Raw genomic sequence first — 23010 nt, 5'->3', positions numbered from 1 at the left:
TGCCGACCTTCTGGGATCATTGAACGAGAATTTCTTGTTGCAGATGGCTGTAACTTACAAAATAACATTTCCATTCTGCCATGACATATATACAGCTTGATAATTATTGAACTATATGAAGAAAAACTTAAATTAGTTACAAACTACAGCGTCCACACACTTTATTCAACATGGGAACGTCACTACAGATATTCGGATTTAGGTTATGGCCTCTTGAGACGCCGCAAGGTAGGAGTAGGCAAAATGCAACAGGGAATAACAATATTAATGTGCTAATAGTAAACTGCAGGAGCGTCTATAGAAAGGTCCTAGAACTGCTCTCATTAATAAAAGGTCACAACGCCCATATAGTACTAGGGACACAAGGTTGGCTGAAACCAGACGTAAACAGTAATGAAATCCTAAACTCAGATTGGAATGTATACCGCAGAGACAGGTTGGACAGTGAAGGGGAAGGCGTGTTTGTAGTGATACGAAGTGCAATAGTATCGAAGGAAATTGACGGAGATCCGAAATGTGAAATGATTTGGATAATTGGATGTCTCTATAGGCCCCCTGGCTCAGCATCTGTTGTGGCTGAGCACCTGAAGGATAATTTGGAAAATATTTCGAGTAGATTTCCCCACCATGTTATAGTTCTGGGTGGAGATTTTAATTTGCCGGATATAGACTGGGATACTCAAACGTTCATAACGGGTGGCAGGGACAAAGAATCCAGTGAAATTTTTTTAAGTGCTTTATCTGAAAACTACCTTGAGCAGTTAAACAGAGAGCCGACTCGTGGCGCTAACATATTAGACCTTCTGGTGACAAACAGACCCGAACTATTTGAAACAGTTAACGCAGAACAGGGAATCAGCTATTATAAAGCGGTTACGGCATCGATGATTTCAGCCGTGAATAGAAATATTAAAAAAGGTAGGAAGATTTTTCTGTTTAGCAAAAGTGACAAAAAGGAGATTACAGAGTACCTGACGGCTCAACACAAAAGTTTTGTCTCAAGTACAGATAGTGTTGAGGATCAGTGGACAAAGTTCAAAACCATCGTACAATATGCGTTAGATGAGTATGTGCCAAGCAAGATCGTAAGGGATGGAAAAGAGCCACCGTGGTACAACAACCGAGTTAGAAAACTGATGCGGAAGCAAAGGGAGCTTCACAGCAAACATAAACATAGCCAAAGCCTTGCAGACAAACAAAAATTACGCGAAGCGAAATGTAGTGTGAGGAGGGCTATGCGAGAGGCGTTCAATGAATTCGAAAGTAAAGTTCTATGTACTGACTTGGCAGAAAATCTTAAGAAATTTTGGTCTTATGTCAGAGCGGTAGGTGGATCAAAACAAAATGTGCAGACATTCTGTGACCAAAATGGTACTGAAACAGAGGATGACAGACTAAAGTCCGAAATACTAAATGTCTTTTTCCAAAGCTGTTTCACAGAGGAAGACTGCACTGTAGTTCCTTCTCTAGATTGTCGCACAGATGACAAAATGGTAGATATCGAAATAGGCGACAGAGGGATAGAGAAACAATTAAAATCGCTCAAAAGAGGAAAGGCCGCTGGACCTACCAGTTCGATTTTACACAGAGTACGCGAAGGAACTTGCCCCTCTTCTTGCAGCGGTGTACCGTAGGTTTCTAGAAGAGCGTAGCGTTCCAAACGATTGGAAAAAGGCACAGGTCATCCCCGTTTACAAGAAGGGACGTCGAACAGATGTGCAGAACTATAGACCTGTATCTCTAACGTCGATCAGTTGTAGAAATTAGGAACACGTATTATGTTCGAGTATAATGGCTTTTCTGGAGACTAGAAATCTACTCTGTAGGAATCAGCATGGGTTTCGAAAAAGACGGTCGTGTGAAACCCAGCTCGCGCTATTCGTCCACGAGACTCAGAGGGCCATAGACACGGGTTTACAGGTAGATGTCGTGTTCCTTGACTTCCGCAAGGCGTTAGATACAGTTCCCCACGGTCGTTTAATGAACAAAGTAAGAGCAATTGTGTGATTTGATTGAGGAGTTCCTAGATAACAGAACGCAGCACGTCATTCTCAATGGAGAGGTCTTCCGAAGTAAGAGTGATTTCAGGTGTGCCGCAGGGGAGTGTCATAGGACCGTTGCTATTCACAATATACATACATGACCTGGTGGATGACATCGGAAGTTCACTGAGGCTTTTTGCAGATGATGCTGTGATGTATCGAGAGGTTGTAACAATAGAAAATTGTACTGAAATGCAGGAGGATCTACAACGAATTGACGCATGGTGCAGGGAATGGCAATTGAGTCTCAATGTAGACAAGTGTAATGTGCTGCGAATACATAGAAAGATAGATCCCTTATCATTTACCTACAAAATAGCAGGTCAGCAACTGGAAGCAGTTAATTCCATAAACTATCTGGGAGTACGCATTAGGAGTGATTTAAAATGGAACGATCATATAAAGTTGATCGTCGGTAAAGCAGATGCCAGACTGAGATTCATGGGAAGAATCCTAAAGAAATGCAATCCGAAAACAAAGGAAGTAGGTTACAGTACGCTTGTTCGCCCACTGCTTGAATGCTGCTCAGCAGTGTGGGATCCGTACCAGATAGGGTTGATAGAAGAGATAGAGAAGATCCAACGGAGAGCAGCGCGCTTCGTTACAGGATCATTTAGTAATCGCGAAAGCGTTACGGAGATGATAGATCAACTCCAGTGGAAGACTCTGCAGGAGAGACACTCAGTAGCTTGTTACTGGCTTTTGTTAAAGTTTCGAGAACATACCTTCACCGAAGAGTCAAGCAGTATATTGCTCCCTCCTACGTATATCTCGTGAAGAGACCATGAGGATAAAATCAGAGAGATTAGAGCCCACACAGAAGCATACCGACAATCTTTCTTTCCACGAACAATACGAGACTGGAATAGAAGGGAGAACCGATAGAGGTACTCAGGGTACCCTCCGCCACACACCCTCAGGTGGCTTGCGGAGTATGGATGTAGATGTAGATGTAGATGTATTCGATGCGCCTGCCATCAATGGCGATGATGTAGCGCAGGCGAATAGCGAAACTCTGCATGACCCGCTGAAGTGTCGCAACATCGATGCTGTCGATGACCTCCTGAATGGCTGTTTTCAGCTCAGAAATGGTTTTGGGGTTATTGATGTATACCTTGTCTTGAATATAGACTCACAAAAAGAAGTCGCACGTATTCATATCAGGAGAATATGGCGGCCAATCGAGGCCCGTTCCAGTGGCCTCTGGGTACACCGCAACCATAATACAGTCCCCGAAGTACTCCTCCAGGACATTGAACACTCTCCTGCGTCGAAGTCGTCGAGCTCCGTCTAGCATGGACCACATCTTGTCGAAATCAGGGCCACTTTGGATAATGGGGATGAAATTATCTTTCAAAATCTTCACGTACCGTTCGGTAGTCACCGTGCCATAAAGGAATATCGTACCGATAATTCCGGTGACTGGACACTGCACACCACATAGTCACCCGCTGAGGGTGAAGAGACTTCTTGGTCTCGAAATGTGGATTCTCAGTTCCCCAAATGCGCCAGCCGCCGGCTGGTGTGGTCAGCTCGACACTACTATCTCGAGGCAAGCGTGGAATACTCATGCGCACTAATAAACACCAGAACGGAGAACATCTTCTCCCGTCTTCGATGGCTCACCTGGAACTGCCCAATCGAAATATCGTGCAGTGTGGTAGACGACGACCGGCTGCATGTCCGAAAAATCCTCGATCAAGGTATGTATGTTATTCCCAAAATCATGAGTTTTAATAAGTAAATTACAATTGCTTCGTTCGTATCAAATTATTCTGTAAGGAAGGAGCAGTGTTGCATGAACCATATTCAGACTTCTGTAGGGATTGTGAAAGTAGTCATCATTATCATCATCTCTATTAAGATATAATAATGGCGTGTGACGAGGGTAGACCGCTCGCCTGGTGCAAGTCTTTCGATTTGACGCCATTTCTGTGACTTGCGCGACGATGGGGATGAAAAGATGATGAATAGGACACCACAACACACAGTCCCTGAGTAGAGAAAATCTCTGACCCAGCCGGGAATCGAACCCGGGCCCTTAGGATTGACAGGCTGTCGCGCTGACCACTTTTTTTTTTTTTTTTTTTTTTGGGAACAGGAAGGCAGGGTAAACAAACAATCTTTATTCGTACAATTGTGCTGTCCTAGGGATAAGAAAAGTATCGAGACAGCAAAAACAATTTGGAAACCATAAATAAACGCAAAGGCCGCCCTCTTTTTTTTCTTTTTTTTTGTAACAGGAATAAAGTAAATGACAATCCTAGTCACGGGCGGGAGTGAAAATGAAGTTATCATCTGCATCACAATCCCTGCAGCACGCGGTGTCGCATCATAAACCTGGCAGAAAGCCATATAATCTTGACCATTTCTGCCAGTGTGGGCGGTATTTATTTCTCCTGCGTCGACCATTCGAAGGACCATTATCTGAGGCGGTTTCGGTGTTTGCCATCGTTGTGTGTGTGTGTGTGGTTTTTTTTTCACGTTAACATAATGCAGTCATAACTGGCGCCAACAGGTAGGGGCCAGTTTTCTTCTCAGTGTGCTATAGGCCAATATAATTGAACCGCGCAGTACTGTCTCTAGTCGTTCTGCTGCAGGAGTCTTCCCAGTTCTGGGACAACCCAGCTGTCGGGTGGATTGTGAAAAACACTTCCTAAAAAGTTGGAAAAGTAAGTCCTGTATTTCCTATGGCTCCGTATGAGCTCGAGTTGTTCTTGTAAATACATCCAATAATCCATCACGGACTTAATATGATACGAATACAAATATTTCGTCGCATGTCCAGCGATCCAATTGACCGCATACGTCTTTTGTTTCGGAAAAAAGGTCTTGTCCGGTAGAAAAAGTTCATCCGATGTGATTTCTGTGTAGTTAGTGCGCTGAAGGAAGGCCAGTATTCGACGCGTCAGCATCCAGACGTCCCTCGCTGCGCCACACACTAAACCATGTTCTTCCGTGGCTAACAGTCCACAGTTTGTGCAAAGAGGAGAATCGACCATATGAATTGTGTGTAATCGACTCCTGGTCAGAAGTTTACGGTTTATAAGAATATACCACATCGATCTCGCTGCTGTTGACAGTAGTGGAGTGTGCACTGCGCACCAAATATGGTTCCACGTTCTCGACGGATATTTGAATTCCATTATGTTGCGGCCATGGTGATCCATCAAGCATCTATAGATCTCCCGAGTCGTGGGTATTCTCGTCGAAGGTACTTTCAGACGAACATAACTGTAATCAACAAGAAATGATGCAATGTGTGCAAGAGAAGGCGAAATATTGCCCACCGCAATAGGGGGTTCGTACAAAGGCGGAACAAGTACTTCTATCAGAGCTGACGTTATAGTATGCTTTCTTTGTTGCCAATTTCGTATCATCGCTCGCATGTAAAGCGCCAGAGCTTTGTTTCGCACGTTTGTGAGGTTGAGGCCACCGTTCCGGAACTGTAGCGTTGTGTATGCCACACGTTGGATCATGTCAAAGGCTCTCAGTGAGTTGTTGCGTATCGTCAGACGAACATTCTGCAGAAGCCGCAGAGAACTCGCCGCCGCTGACTGCCGTAGTGAACGGGTAAATGTAATCCCCAGACATCTCAGCGATTCCGCCGTCTGAAACGGTCCCGGTACGTCTTCCAGACCCCGTCCAATGTGCATAATTTTGGATTTAGTCATGTTAACGACACTGCCTGCCGCCGTCCCGTAAGAGTTCAACAGCCTGACGCACTTCATGTCCTGATCTGACAAGAAGGATCAGGTCGTCCGCATACGCGCGACAAACGAAAGTGTTCTCATTAAGCGCTATCCCAGTAAGTGAGCGCCTCATAACACACATCAGCGGCTCAAGCGCTATCGCAAACAGCATCATGGAGAGTGGGCACCCTTGACGGACTGAGCTGTTAATATGAATCGAGCCCGGTTCCCGACCGTTTACAATCACCTTCGATGTAGCCCCTCGTATTAGCCTCATAACGATGGAGATGAAAACAGGAGGAATCGCCATTCGGCTCATGACTGACACCAAGAAGTCATGGTTTATCCTGTCGAACGCACGATCGAAGTCCACAGATATCATCGCTGCTCGCATTTTACACGTTTCCGCAAGGGCGATAACTTCACGGTATTCACTTAACGCCGAGGAGATGTTGCTTCGCACCCCTAGGCAAGCCTGATCAGGGGATATTGTCCTGGATATCGCCAGCTTGAGACGAGACGCTAGCAGTCGTGCAAAGATTTTATAGTCGGTGTTTAGCATAGGCCGATATTGATTAACACTGCGACTCCCCGCCATCTTCGGGATGGGAAGAAGAAAACCCGTCACAAAATCCGACGGTAGGCGCATGTCCGGACGCATCGCCTCATTGTACATCGACACCAACTGTGGCATCATCATGTCCACGAATTCTCGATAAAACTCTAGCGTAATCCCATCTGGCCCTGGTGATTTATGGGCCGCTCCTTTTGTGAGTGCCACCTTTATATCGTCTTCTGTGAGTGGCTCCATAAGCGCTGCCTTATCCGTCTCTGTCAGTGTCGTTTGCAGATGTTGCAGTATCTCTTCCCCCACCAGACGGTCCGTCGGTGTACCGGCATAGAGGTGGCGGAAATGCTCTAAAAATTCGTTTGCAATGTCCTGTTGTGTTGTCAGTTGACGGCCATCTAAACCGTGGAGCACTGTTACCAATGCCCGGCGGTAACGTTTATGTTCCCGCGACACATGGTGCATCGAGGTACGTTCCCCAGTGATGGTGTCGAGACATCTTGCTCGTATTGGGATGCCACCCAGTCGTCGTCGTGTGATCGATAGGATTTGTGCCTTGACACGATGAACTTCCGCATGATGTTCTGCAGACGGCACCTGGAAGGACAGCTCACGAAGCATGGTGCAGTAATAATGAAGAGTGTCTCTTTGCCATCTCGTCTTATCCCGACCATACTGTATGAGAGCTCTTCTTATTGCCGGCTTAGTACACTCGAGCCACCATTGAAGCACGAAGGTATATGTTGGTAGACGGCGTTGACATGTGGCCCATACCTCCTCGACTCTCTGACGACATTCGGGGTCCGCCAAAAGTGACGAATTGAGCTTCCATGTCCCGCGGCTTCTCCACACAATTTGCCTAGGGAGTGATATGGTACAAATGGAAGCCAGATGATCAATAAATGCCGCAGGCCATCGTTCCGCGTCGACCACCTTATCCTGGAGGCCAACCGAAACATATATTCGATCGAGTCTGCTCGCCGAGTGACTGGTATAAAAAGTATATCCCTCACGGTTCCCATGAATCATGTCCCAGATGTCGCTTAACTCCAGATCCCGGCATAGCATATGCAATTCACGACAGGTATTGTAATGTGGAGTCTGGTCTTTTTGCGCTAAAACACAATTGAAGTCACCACCTATAATGAAATGATCGAATCTGCCGGTAAATAAGGGCACAATCTCTTCCGAATAATATCTAGCACGCGCCCGTCTGTTGTCTGTGCCGGAAGGGGCATAAACATTGAGAATGCGAATTCCATTAACAGTTATCGCCAGTCCTCGTGCCGAAGGTAGATAAGCCAGGTCGCGAACCGGAATCCCGTCCCGGACCAATATCGCCGTTCCACTGTCGTTGTTCGAGTGCGGCGAGGTGTAGGAGATGTATCAAATGGTTCAAATGGCTCTGAGCACTATGGGACTCAACTGCTGAGGTCATTAGTCCCCTAGAACTTAGAACTAGTTAAACCTAACTAACCTAAGGACATCATAAACATCCATGCCCGAGGCAGGATTCGAACCTGCGACCGTAGCGGTCTTGCGGTTCCAGACTGCAGCGCCTTTAACCGCACGGCCAGGAGATGTATCCATGGACTTCCTGGAACCCAGGAATGTAAATTTTCTGCACCATCAGTATATCCACATCCGACGCATGTATCATGTCCCTAAACAACTGCTGTTTCACGGGCGATCTAATGGTATTTACATTCACTGTCCCTATTCTGTATGCCTGGGGTAAAGTAGCTGTCATCTCCACATGATGTTAAAATGACAAAGTTTCACCGTATCGATAGTCCCTTTGCACATCCGCAGAGGGTCGCCCGACGGACGTGTCCCTGCGGCATTAGGTTTCTTGAGATGCGGACGGATGCGAGTCCCCACCAGTAGAATGGTCCGCATCGGTGATTTCGTCTTCCTGCTCATACCAGCTGATATTATTGGGGTACTCCAAATTTTCCTGTGCGGCATTGATGTGTGACATCTGTTGTTCTTTCTCAGCTTTAGACTCCACCGCAGAAGGGGTAGCAGGCCCCTGAGCGGATGCGTCTTCTGAGCGACATGACATCTTTTCACTGTCCGAATTCATATGGTCTGCGACATCCGAAGCTTGTGGTTCTAAGTCAGACAGTTCCATAGTGTTAGACTCATCTGGGCTACCAAGAAGAGAAGGGAGCGTCTCCGCAGAGTTTAGTCGGCGCTTCTTGCGGCGCTTTGGCGAGCGTTGTTTGCGGGCCCTAACCTCGGTCTCTGGTGTTGGCGAATCTTGCTTCACCTGCGCTCTCGCCGCCGCCACAACGCCCTGGGGCCGTTCCACTTCAGCTTCCATGCCCGTTGTGATGCTGTCATCCTCTTTCTGCACCACCTGTAATGTCTGGGATTGGAGGTTGGTGGGAGCCATTCCTTCTTCAGTGGGGTCCGAAGGCGCCTCAATCAACTGCGGCGTCGGTTCGATAGTGCGCTCCGACCTCGGCGTCACCTCCCCGCGAAGCGCCGCCACGTAAGTCATCGGCAGTGACGTTGGTGTAGTCAAATTTTGGAGGTCTCCGCTGGGGAGTTGCACGAGTCTCCTCTGCATACACGCAGATCGAAGATGTCCTTCACCACCACACCCGGAGCATGTCCGGGACTGTCCACCATAGATGACAATAGCTCGACAGCCGCCGATGTTGATGGACGATGGCACATGTTTCGTAAGCGCAATTCGCACCTGTCGGACACCATTGAGCACTGGATACGTGCTAAAACATGCCCAACGTTCGGCTGTATGACTGATAACTATGCCATATGGCTGGAGCGATTCAGTGACCAAGGATTCTGGTACCTCGAAAGGCAGCTCGAAGACTCGAATCGTACGCACGCCCAGGCCCGAATGAGCGACTAATACTTCGCCAATATGACCATCGGAGTGTCGGAACTGGCGGTTTCAGTGATCCTATCGCATGCTGCATCGTCAATCATCTTTACGTAAAGAGTGCTGCTCACGATCGATAAATGAATTCCAATAACCTCCGTGTAATTAAGTTGGACTTCGTCCCTCAAGAAACGTTCGATTTCGAATGCCTTCGGTCGTGCATACTCGTTACAGAACGTGAACTGTATCGTGGTTTTTCGGAAATTGTGTGCCATTGCGTTCGATTCAAACAGCAACACACGCGAGTGACGATGGTGTAAACACCGCTTCTTCCGCGAACGTTCGCAGCCGGGACGTAAACAAGTCCGAGCTGCTCCGCGGCTAAAGGCGGACTGCCACTCAGCTACCGGGGGCGTACACTATTGAAATTATCACTAGCGAAATGCCAGTGCTGATAGAGGCCTCCTTACAATTTTACATGCACTGTGGTTTTAAACTGTAGCATCCACATTGCTCTTGCACTTCTGCACGCTTTCTAATACCGTGTCCCCACGTTTCGTATAGTCACTTTCTTGATCCGTTCTTATGTGTCGGTATCCAAAAATGAAATTCACTGCATCATCTGTCATACACTGATTTTCTTGTCCCAACTACAGTACCTGGAGTTCATTTTCACTAATCATACGTCTTCCAGTACAATCTGTTAGCTGATGCATTGGCTTGTTTCCCCTTCTTTCCTAACAGATTTCAGCATTTCTTTTTCCGTTGTTGGATGAGGAACCATCAATTTTCGAATAGTTTTTGTAATAAATGTCCGTCTCACTGCTTAATTCAGTACAGACACCTGTATCTGGCCGTACCGATATAGGTCTTACCACTATCGTGTGTTTGTCTCTAACCTAGGGCATGTGCTATGGTGTTCCGCTAGAGTCCGCAACTTGCACCACCCGCCTGCTTGTATAGCGATGTCCGCGCGATCACTCTCCAAGCGTTCGTCTGGGTCTGACAAGAGCAGTTTCTTTACAAGCTCTTCACCATGTGGGTGCCCCTGACCTACGTCCGACTGATTCGGTCCAAAGTGGCGGCAACACATTCATCTTCTGCACCAAGTCTATAGAGCTTTGCTTGCCTGTGGCGTACCTCAACGATTCAACGGAGGCTGATGACGCACGCCCTGGTTGTTGCATGTCGACTGGTCCTTCCACTAAGCGTCAGTGATCGTCGTGTGGATGGTCGTGTCTCGGGGTCACACCACACCTGGGAATTACAGTCGGCAATCAGCTTTCCTCCTAGGGCCAGCACGTCGACGTCCTCTACAAGAACGCAACAGGACGACTGTGGATGGACTCTCTCTCTTTCCTCAACCTGCAATCCACACTCGTTTAACACTTTGGGATGTCAATTTCCAGGGAAATCATACACCCTCTCTTTCAAAACGCAGCTATTGCCTGGGATAACACAACGGACACTACATCCAGCGGCTCCAAGACCGCAGAACAGAGTGACCCAGCTAGCCCTCCACGTTTTCTGAGGTTTTCCAATGGAGGAACTCTATCGCATCAGCAATGTTGAACCCCTCAAAGAAAGGATTCGTAACACGGGTGCGGGTCAAATTCACAGATTCGCTCATTTGCGGCCCAAATTCACACATTTGCCCGCTTGCAAAACGCTTGCTGCATGTGAACCCCACCCGTTGATCTTCAGGACTATCCCTCTCTAAGTGAATGTTCTGACACCAAAGCACAATCAAGAAGCAGACATTGTCAGCCAAACTTGAGGTCAGCAGGTCAACAGACATTCCTTAACTTTGGAGGCGTAGCATACAAGCTTAGACCCTACAGGACAACGGAAAGTCATGCTGGTTTTCGTAAGGATTGCGACATACATCTGATTCTCAGTCTGTGTTACTTCTCGAGTACCTTGGGGTATGTATACTGCCACGGACTGGTGTATACTTTTGCACGCCGTGCTACCGCGGCACTCCACCCCGTTCACACCAAAATCTTTGTTATATACCTCACCAATACGATAGGCAGTCACATTACGAGAATCAAAACTCTCCAGACCTGCAGCAGTAGCGGCAGTACTACCCGTTCTTACAACAGCAACAGTAAACCAACCGTTACCACGACTAAAACTGATTATTAACAACACTAAAATTAAAATTACAGCCTACACACACACAACAGCCATCAAGGATGGAAGTAGAGGCAACGTCTTCTAGTTTATTCTTTCCAACACACACTCTAGTGCCATTCTTCACTTCAGTGTTCTGAATACTGTTAAGCACAGCAGAGTGATGACGCGCACGTCAAAGACAGCCTTAGTGGCTTGTAGCTCACCTGCTGTTGCTGTTGTTGCGAAAATGTATCTGTTCCTGTTGCTCTGTGTCATAAATTCCTCTGTGTCTTTGTCAGTGCCAGCCAGTTGGAGGAGATGAACAATGGTTTGAAGTATCAGGCCAGTGACACATCATGGCCGGCTGCCACAAACAAAGTACTGTTGGAAGTTTCGATCTCTCCCCTGACAGCGAAGCATCGAAGAAAATTAATTCTTGACAAGCTTCTTAAAAGATACGTTTCAGCTGTTTGGTCTTCCACAGTGAGGCGAACCTCAGTTAAATCTATAGAAATCGATAGTCTTCACTGGTTTCTTCAGTCTCGAGGCAGCCTGGTCTAGCTTTGTTTTCACTATAAGTGGTAAACTTGCTGATCTCTGCCATTGGCTCTGATATATGTGCATCCACACTAAGTTATGTGGTACTTTAAGTATGCCTCATCAGCACCATTAATTATTACCTGTGCTATCGGTTTGAAATGACAGTTACCTGTTTCCATACTTTTTTTTTTTACTCTTGTGTTCGGCTCCCCCCGTCGGAGGTTCGAGTCCCCCCTCCTTAGCGTAAATTAGTTTAAGTTAGATTAGGTAGTGCGTAAGCTTAGCTACAAATGACCTTAGCAGTTTGGTCCCATAAGCCCTTACCACAAATTTCCAAAAATTTGCTCTTGTGTTTCTGATTAATTTCTATGTTTGATGTGAAATGCCCCCTAAATGTTGCAGTTACCATGAACGGCCAGTTTATTGGGTGAAATTGTCAAGTTTTCCAGGCAGAATGCGCGTTCTCTCTTCGTGACGGAGCTCCTGACTGTAAACTGCCTTCTTTAAAGCACGATATTATAAATCTTCAGATGCCTAGGTGGAAAGTGATTAATTCCTGGTATTTATTGTTAAGCCTCAGTGCTGCTAACCAGCTCTGATTTTATTGTTTTGGTACTGTACTGATTTTAAAAATAAAATACTTTTTTTGGCTTGAATATTTTCTTGCTCTCAATCTTTCACTGTACACCCAATGATTGCAAGGTTCCGTTTTCATCAATCATGTCACTGACATTCTTTCTCCTTGAATTTTAATGCTGCTCTTGAACCTTCCTTTTATTTCCATAATATCTTCTGCGGTGTATAGAGTGAAGAGTAGGTGCAAAAGGCTTCATCCCTTACACCCTTTTTAATCCGACGACAACGTTCTTGGTTATTCAGTCATATATTCCCCTCTTGGTTCTTGTACATTTGGTGTATCGCCCATCTTTCCCTATAGCTCACTCCTATTTTTCTCAGAATTTCGAACATCTTTGACTATTTTATATCAAAAGCCTTTTATACTTCAAGTGCAAAGTGCAACTGCCTTTCTGGGACTTTTACGTTTCCTAAAGGCAAACTAAGCATTACATAATAAATCTTCAGCATTGTTTTCCATTCTTCTGTGTATTAGTTTCGTCAGCAGCTTGTAGGCATGAGCTGTTAGGCCGATTGTGCGATATCTCTCGCGCTTGTCGTCTCTTGTTATCTCTGGAATTGCGAGGAACATATTTTTCCAAAAGTCTGATGCTGTATATCACGTCTCCTTGATTCTACATATCGGCTTGAATAGTCCTTTCGCTGCTATTTCCCCAATAATTTTAGAAATCCAGATGGAATAATATCGACTCCTTCTACCTTATTTGCTCATAAGTCTTACAAATTCTTTTAAATTCTGAAAACTCGTTCCGCTATTTCTTATCGATTACAATTTCTTCTATCATCACACAATTTTACCTTGTCATAGAGACCTCCAACGCATATTTTCCACGTATCCACTCTTTGCTCTGCGTTTAAGAGTGGGATTCCCACTGCATTCTTAATGTCACCGTCCTCGCTTTAAATTTCGACTTTTCTATATCCTTAGCCAGTGCTTCCCAACATTCATTTCTTTTTCGGCTTCTTCACGTTTCACTGAAACCATTACGCCTTGGTTTACCCGCACATCTTATTTCAATCAAATGGCTTGGTTGGTTCAAATGGCTCTGAGCACTGTGCGACTTAACTTCTGAGATCATCAGTCGCCTAGAACTTAGAAGTAATTAAACCTAACTACCCTAAGGACATCACACACATCCATGCCCGAGGCAGGATTCGAACCTGCGACCGTAGCGGTCGCTCGGGTCCAGACTGTAGCGCCTGGAACCGCACGGCCACTCCGGCCGGCCTTATTTCAATCCTAAGTGATTTATATTGCTGTATTACTGCATCTCCCTGAATATTTTTGTACTTGTTTCTTTCGTGGATTAACTTAAGTATATCTTCTGTTACCCAAGATGTCTGCGCAGTGACTATCCTTGTACCGATTTTAGACTCTAGAACATGAGAGATGCTCGTTTCAGAGGTGTCGACTCCTTTTCAGTTGAACTGCCTACTGTGCACTTCCTTTTGGTAGCATCCACTTTCTTAGTGAACTTCAAACGTGTCTCATGATTCGTCAGCACATAAGTATCCCGCTTCCTTTCACACTGATTCTCCCGAACGATCCTCTAACTTCAGTCTGTTCTTCATCAGTACTAAATTGTCATCTGAGTCTATATCTGCTCCTAGGTACGCCTTACAATCCAATATCTGATTTCGGAATCTCTGCTAGGAAAAATTGTCGGATATGATAAAAGGGGGAGGGGGTAGTTGACATGAAAACTGGAGCAGATAAAGAGACCGGCGCAAAATAGTGGAATAGAAGTCCAGTGAGGCTTTGTGGGCAACGATGCCAGAGATTGAGTTGAGACCTGATGTAAAGTGTTGTAAGTCTGGTTGCCAAGTGCGGTCCTCCTACTCCACCACGGTGCCATGAGAGAGCAATGGATTCGTATTGCACTTTGGGTAACATCGTGAGCTGACGAAAGAGTCCAGTGCCATATATAGACGTTGGGCCAGTAGAACGGTAGTACCTGAGCCACATGTGGTATACGGGAGGCATGATACATGTTCACATGTTACATGCACTGCATTATGTCGAGGACTCATTGCCAGTGATCTGCAAGGCTTGATCTGATGGTCTGTTGGAAACGCCTACTGAGCAACGGAGATTGGCTGTGAATTCTACGCCAAGGCATCGAACAATGGTTCTGACTCTAAAGGTGGGCCTTCACCACTGAGCAAGGCCTTGGATTTGGACATGATGAGGGAGCTGCCCGATGCTTTGCTGCAAGACGCCACCCATGTCAAGGCTGCTCGAACTTCATCTTCACTGTGCAGATAAAGAACGAGGTGGTCTGCGTAGGTCATTCAACGGAAACGGTGCCCATACCTTCCAAACGTTGACGCAGTCCACACTGGATCATGGGTTAAAAAGTAAAAGCATATAAAATCGTGGAAAGGGGGCAGGGAGGCAGCCTTGCCGGACAGATCGTGCTGTGACCAGGGGCGACGTGAAGCGACGGTTGTACATGGTTTTGGAGGAAGCACCGCCAGAAAGGCATAAAACTACCGTGACATGGTTTTGGAGGACGCGCCACTCAAAAGCCATAAAACTATCGTGACAGTACCGCTGGGGAAACGCATATGCTGAAGAACTGTCCGCAAATAGGAGTTGTCAACATGGTCGAAGGCCTGGCTAATGTCCAGCTACGCCAAGGCACCAGGGAGACGTTGGTAACGATCAAATGCTATCATGTCTCGGTAACGGCAGAGAGCCACATGAATACTGTTGTCACCTCCTAGGGAAGTCTGGTCGCAGGATGTGACGTAATGTGCGACCTTCTTGAGTCGTGATACCAACAGACATGTAAATATTTTCATATCGCTGTTGAGCAACGTGATTGGTCTATAATGATGGACCATTAATTGCCCAATTGGTTTGCGAACGAGCATAATGATACCACCGAGAAAGACTTTAGGACCACTGTCATAGAGTATCAGTTCTTGGGAGATGGTATCCATGTGAAAGCCAACAAATAGTTAAAACTTCTGTAAAATTCGATGAGGATACCATTGGGACCATGGGATCTGTTATCAGATACCTCCTTGATAACACTGAGTACTTCATTTATAGTCACGTCTTCCTGCAGTTAATACGCTACCTCCAATGGGAGAGCACTCATAGTAAGTCATGTGACTTCTGTGATCAGCTCCGCAGAATGCAGTACAGTTTCATACAGTCCGGTGAAATGATTGCGGAGAGCACGACCAATGATTTGTTGGGTGTCATACCGGCCGCCTTCTGCATCAGTGAGGACGTGCATGAGAGCATTGCGTCGTCATTGTCTTTCCTGGAGGAGGTGGTACATCGATGTTCTTGAGATATATGATTAGATGTTCGAGACTGGGCTACAGTTTTTTCCAGGTGATGGCACAAGATCAAGGAGAGCTGCGAATTCGTTTGGTGTATCACTGTCTGCTAGGCTGGCGAGAAGGGCTTCGTCGCACAGTCACGAAAAATGGGGTAACAGAAATACAAGGTATTAGTTCGTCATATCTTGACACCTTACTATACCCCATCAATGTTTTACAGATTTACACAGGAGAGACAGCAAGATAAGGTGGAGTCGTAGGCATCATGACGAAGCCAGCATCGTGTCTGTGCATCCTCATCCATATGGCGACAGTCTGGGAAAGTCAGATGGGCGACATTGAATTTCCACAAATCACGATTATGCTACACACGCTGTCGGGCGAGCGTGAAGCAGCAATGTATGTTTCATGCTCTGAGAGGCCATGGGCCATAGGCCAGGTGCCATCAGTAAGGGGGTGGGTGAGACTGATACAGTCTATACGGCTTGACAATTGAGCAGTGTAAAATGTGTAACGTGGTTGGACTCCGTGGAGTATTGTCCAGGTGTCAAAGAGTCACAGGCGATCAGTGACAACCGAGAGAGCAGCACCAGATGAATGCCGTACGAGTTGATTAGTGGGCCCTTGTGTAGAGCTGCTGTCCCTTCATAACACCAAATCGTCTTGTGGGTCTTAATGATACGCACGCCAAATGGGGTGAGAGCCACACCCGATGCAATGGGGAGGTGGGGAGGTATACGGCATCCTCTGCAGAGATCCCATCGTGTACAAAGATGGCAACGATGTTGCCAGGTTCAGAGGCATGAAAACATGGGAGGTGTACCCGGTGGGCACTTGGAAATCAGCGACAAACATCTCCTGTAGGTGTGCAATATCAACATCTATAGAATGGGTAGTGTCTCAGAACATGGCCAGTTTGTTAGAGCTTGGATGGAGTCAACATTCACTGTGGCGACATGATATTGCTGTGAATGGTCCCTTGCATAAATGCTGAATGTATGATGGCAGCAAGCAGTGGCTCTAGGCCCACTTGGGTCTGCAGTGCCAAGATTACTGGCAAACTGCCAGCTCAGGCGCCTCCATGGGGTGCTCACACTCGGACACACTGATCATCTGATCTGAAACTTCTTCTACATCGGCGCAGGATGCTGAATTCGACGACATGTGGTGGTCGTGTACTATTGTCGGAGCAGGGGGAGCGGGTGCTGCGACAAAAGCTGTGGGAGTTCAGTCGTCCTCATGTACAATGAGTACGTGTTCTGGATTGAGAGAGGATCCATCACAGGCAGGGCGCCAAGAGTGGCCATACTGTGTGACTGGACGCAATATTGAAGGTCACCATGAGATATCCGCCATCTGAAGGAGGGCGTTAAGGAATGTATTCGTCAGCGTTTACTGCACTTCCTGGACGACCGCTGTTTCCTGATGTGTTATTCTGAATCAGAATGTGGTCGTCCATCATCGGACGCCGTATCCATGTGAATCAAGGCCGAAGTCGGCAAGATATCTAATTCGACATCCATGGTTCGAACAGGGTAGTGCGTCACATTCCTGTGATTGGAGGTCCCAGTGCGAGCAGTGTCAGTGACGTCATGTCACGTCGGCGCCTTGTGCTGCAGTTGGTGGCGTTGATGGGGCTTAAGGGGTTTCCTAGAGTGGCATCGCAGAGATCTTTGCCACCGTCATGTAGGTTAAGGGCAGGGAAATGAGCGTCGATGCCAAAGTCATTTCACCCAACAGGGTCTGCATCAAACGTCCGTCCTGGCCACTTCTTGTACACGTTCGTGGCTGGCACACCACCAGGGGGTTCAAACGCAGATCGTCTAGTATGATCAACTTCAAAGGCTCTTGGTCGTGGATGTTCGCCCTGAAACGTTGCTTTGATCGTTGCACGGGGGTAGAGTGTGCCATGAGGTGCGTTGTTAGTGGATTCGATACACACATGCACCGCGACGCGGAGGTAAACAACTCCGAGGGCAGAGCGCTGACCGGCGCAATGAGCAGTTCCACAGGCTTCCACGGCTTTGAGCAGCTGGCTTCGAGACCACGGGTAATGATCTGTTTAAAAATGGTTCAAATGGCTCTGAGTACTATGGGACTTAACATCTGAGGTCATCAGTCCCCTAGAACTTAGAACTACTTAAACCTAAGTAACATAAGGACATCACACACATCCATGCCCGAGGCAGGATTCGAACCTCCGATCGTAGCGGTCGCGCGGTTCCAGACTGAAGCGCCTAGAACCACTCAGCCACATCGGCCGGCAATTATCTATTGCTCTAAATGTTCAGCTGGTCATATGCCGTAACTAATATTTTAGATATGTTGCTTATTTATAATTTTTGTGAACATCAAAAAAAGTAAAAGCAGGATAATGAAATGTATCTGTGCTAAATCAGGCGAGTCTGAAGAAATTGGAGTAAGAAATGAGACATCAAAAGTGATAAGGGAGTTTATTTGTGCAGACAAGTAACTGATGAGATTATAAGTAGAGAGAGAAGAGAATACAGACTGGCAATACAAATAGAAAAATTTATAAAATATGTTAACTCTGAAATAAATTCAAATACACCGGTGTCCAATATGAAACCAACAAACCATTATTTCCCCGTCCTGTGTTTAATTCGCGATGTAACCATACAAACAGTCAACAGAAATGAAACTTCCTGGCAGATTAAAACTGTGTGCCGGATCGAGGCTCGAACTCGGGACCTTTGCCTTTCGCGGGCAAGTGCTCTACCATCTCAGCTACCCAAGTACGACTCACAACCCGTCCTCACAGCTCTAATTTCGCCAGTACCTCGTCTCCTACATTGCAGACTTCACAGAAGCTCTCCTGCGAACCTTGCAGAACTAGCAGTCCTGGAAGAAAGGATTCTTCATTCAACAGATGTCAATAGATCGTGTCCTGCAACATAGATGGCCTCTTGGTCAACGGACAACCACGCCATCGATGACGTCATGACATCTATCAAACGGGATAGTATTTGCCGGGTAGTCCCACATCCACGATCGCTGTGTACACAGTCACAGACGGTGCAGTATGGCACAGAGAAGACCCTTACCAGTATTTCAGCGGTGGAGGGCCAAGGGAAGAATGGAGGCTGGACGTCGAAAACTGATATATGGCCCGATGGCTTAATGTGAGTCGTTTTGTTGTTTTTCTGATATGGCGACAGTTTGTAGCGCTCGAAACTGTATCCAGAACACCAGGGCTATAAAGGCAAGAAGGTACCGCCTTAGTACTGCACGGCAACTGGCATCCGTTTTCGTACCATCCAATGGACGTGTTGTAGCGAGGGAAACTGTGTACAGAAGGCTTCCGCAGAGTGGCCTTTATTAATGGAGACCTGCTGCACGTATACCTCTGACGCATCTTCACAGGAGGGACCGTCTAGAGTGGAGCCGTCAACACGCCACCTGGAAGCTCGAACGGTGGGCCCATGTTCTTTTCACAGATGAGCCCCAATTTGTTCTGGAGAATGATCCTCGACGGATTCGCAACTGGAGGGACCCAAACACTGTGGAAAGGGACCGATATCGATGAGGATCCCCAGTGGTGTGGGTAAGTATTATGTTGACCACTCGAACACCTCTTCATGTAATTGTACAGTTAAATCGGCAACGTTTAACTGCTGTCATATATCGTGACAAGATCTTGGGAACTGATGTGCGGTTGTCGCGAGGTGCTGTGCGCGCAGACTTCGTATTGCTGGACAATAATGCTCGACCTCGTAGAGTACGCGTGGTTGACGTTTTATTAGAAACGTAAAACACTTCACGTATGGCGCGGTCTGCTCGGTCTCCCCAATTTGAATCCCACAGAGCACGTCTTGGATGCACTGGGGGCACGCGCTCCATCATATCAGCATATCAGCATCCACCAACCACTCTCCAAGACATGCAAGCAACGCTGCAGGAAGTAGAGATAAGTCGTTCGCGAACTAACGGGTCCAAGGGAACTGTTCACCAAGATGAACGGAAGGAGCGAGGCACGAATTCTAAGGAACGGTCTTTCATAGTTCTCTTCGGTCGCGACATTCTGCTTATGGTTCCCGGGAACGGGAAACAGTCGGTCTCGTCCCCGCAGCGGCACGTCGGCCGATCTCGTTCCAGTCTCGGTTCCGTTCCCGTCTGTCTCGGTCTCCCTCGGCCGGACTCGTCCTTCTTCGCGTGGTCACTCGTCGCAGTTCCACTGCCGACTGCTCCCAGTCAGTTCAGCATCGAGTTGTTCGTTTCGTTCGCTGCACACGCCGATTCTAGGTCTGGTTCAAACTTTTTTTGAACTCTGGATTTTGGTGCTTTTAATAATCTATTCAGCGTCCAAGACCGGTAGTTGAAATGTTTCTTGTAATTACGTAAATTATATAAAAATTAGGTCGTATGTACTACATACATCTTTTCAGGTAACATAAGGGCATATCAGCTTACTTCACCACTTCGATAAACAGCAGAAAACATACTGATAAAAAAGGCAAGATTTTTTTGTTATTATACATACAAATGAAGTCGGTACGGCACACACGAGTGGTAATTTCCCGTCTTTTTTTGATCCAAGGTAAAACAGCGTGTTCATTGTTATGGAAGGCAGACCGACTTACAACCGAATGAAGCCCGCGCTCCATAATCGAGTGTCTGCTGTCACGTTTTAAAAGGAGAATACGAAAACGTCTGAATTTTATGTCAGTGGTACAGTGTAATGAGAAGTAGTAGAAATGAGAACAGCGAGAAACTTAACATCAGGATTGATGGTCACGAAGTCAATGAAGTTAAGGAATTCTGCTACCTAGGCAGTAAAATAACCAATGACGGACGGAGCAAGGAGGACATCAAAAGCAGACTCGCTATGGCAAAAAAGGCATTCCTGGGCAAGAGAAGTCTACTAATATCAAATACCGGCCCTAATTTGAGGAAGAAATTTCTGAGGATGTACGTCTGGAGTACAGCATTGTATGGTAGTGAAACATGGACTGTGGGAAAACCGGAACAGAAGAGAATCGAAGCATTTGAGATGTGGTGCTATAGACGAATGTTGAAAATTAGGTGGACTGATAAGGTAAGGAATGAGGAGGTTCTACGCAGAATCGGAGACGAAAGGAATATGTGGAAAACACTGATAAGGAGAAGGGACAGGATGATCGGACATCTGCTAAGACATGAGGGAATGACTTCCATGGTACTAGAGGGAGCTGTAGAGGGCAAAAACTGTAGAGGAAGACAGAGATTGGAATACGTCAAGCAAATAATTGAGGACGTAGGGTGCAAGTGCTACTCTGAGATGAAGAGGTTAGCACAGGAAAGGAATTCGTGGAGGGCCGCATCAAACCAGTCAGTAGACTGATGAAAAAAAAAAAAAAAAAAAAAAAAAAAAGAACAGGCTGGCGCACGAAAAATCGGCCCCGAGTTAGACTGCTCATTGTCGCCCCACAATCGCATCTATTCTTTCGAAGTTGTTGTTTGCATTAGCTTATTTGTTGTTTCTTTACTGCCTAATTATTATATGCTCGTATTCTGCTCGCAGCGGTCAACAAATCGTGCGTAATTTGCAAGTAGTCTGTACTCGGGCCAGTTTTTCATGTGCCACATTATATTATTTCACTGCGATCAGCCATATAACGCTACTGTTGGCTAAACGAGAAGTTTTGCAGATTCACGAAAATTACTTCTATAAGTGTGTGAGAATTCTGTAACGAATAAAAACTCTGTACTCCAGAGGGGATTCGAGTGCCCCCTCTTGGCGCCTTCCCTTTCACCTATGCTACTAACTTTGTTTTTCCTAGGAACTATATGCCATGCACAAACGAATGGTGAACCAGTAAGAATGAAAGGTTCCAGATCACCGGTGAACTAGTTCTCAAGGATGAACGAGTTTGCCCATCTCTAGCAGGAGCGATGGGCATTATTGCCTCAACATGGTATTGGTGACATCATTCACAGAACGCCCCGTCGTTGTGGGGCCTGTATCGCTGCCAGAGGTGGTCACAACCCATATTGAGAGCATTAACCTGTCGTCGGAATGTGTGTGTAAATCCGTTAAGTTGAGAAAAAATAGAACATTTTTGTATGCTGTTATGCATGTGACAGTTGTTTACGTTCTATATTCTTTATATTGTTTCTAGTTTACTATCACCCAATTATACTGTTCTGTGACAAAATGAGCACAGCTTTGCAAAATTTCGGTTTTTTGCTTTAATTTTGGTCACTAGTGCAGTATGTAGTTCTTTATGACGGTTTTTCTCTGCAGCGCAGCCATCTACAGAAGTGAAACGTTAACGATAAATAGTTCACACAATAAGAAAATTAAAGCATGTGGAATGTAGTGCTATTGAAGGTGAGCAGATTGAATAACTGAGTGAAAAAAAGGAGAAAAGAGATTTATGGTACAAAGACCAAAAGAAGGACAACGTGTGGCATCTAGGTGTCGTCAGTATTGGAGTATGGAAGGAAAAATTTCAGTGGGCTTGAGTACTGTAAGCAGGTTGAGCTATCAAAACAGAGTGGGTTTGACTGCCTTTGAAATTAAAAACATGACACGAAGCGGTTATTGCACAGCAATGACGTATCAGATCATTTAGAAGTGTATGAACTGAACAGTAATGGTGACTATAATACGAAAGATTGTTTAACCTAACGTCACCAAATTAGTTTTGGTTGTGGACCCCTCTGTCACTTAAATAATGGGTGGCAATCGATGTATCACTTATCACATTTTAAACAACAGCTTTAAATATCTTACAACGAGTAGGCTATATTTTGAACACATACGGTGTGACATACGTCTGGCTTCAGAGAGAATCGGGCGATAACATGTGTGAACACCCTGCAGCTGGCGAGACGCAGAACAAACAAGGGTTCACAGCAAAAGCGGGCGGCGATAACAGAAATCAAAGTGCAAAAATTGGAAACAAGTCGACCGCAGGTAACGAATGGAGCGATAATTATGAGAATTTATCGGCAGAGAATAATGATAATGGTGCTACGCACGAGGCGTGTATTGATGACAATGGCGATATCATAACAAAGGATGATTTAAACGGAGCGTCGAAAACAAGCAGTAACAGGAAATCAGCAGTACACGCTGTTATAAACACAGAAATTTTATTCCGTGCCCGCACTGATATTTCATTTCACATTTTTAGTTCCTTGATGTGCGATGGAAACAATGGCTGTACATAACATGTTAATGAATGACGGATATAACGAGAATTGCTTTTTTCAATAAATTGGCGCTGCGAGCGTTGCAATAACTGCCAGAGAAGAAGTGCT

General features: G+C 46.1%; 1 protein-coding gene across 1 annotated transcript in view; it reads right to left on the bottom strand.

The window, feature by feature from the left end:
- The window catches only part of LOC126474605 (LIM domain only protein 3-like), a 1048859-nt gene that overhangs the window by 551155 nt on the left and 474694 nt on the right, over positions 1-23010 (bottom strand). The window lies entirely within an intron of this gene.

Source organism: Schistocerca serialis, chromosome 4, assembly GCF_023864345.2.
Source record: "Schistocerca serialis cubense isolate TAMUIC-IGC-003099 chromosome 4, iqSchSeri2.2, whole genome shotgun sequence".
NCBI lineage: Eukaryota > Metazoa > Arthropoda > Insecta > Orthoptera > Acrididae > Schistocerca > Schistocerca serialis.
This window is presented reverse-complemented; position numbering and strand designations above follow the sequence as displayed.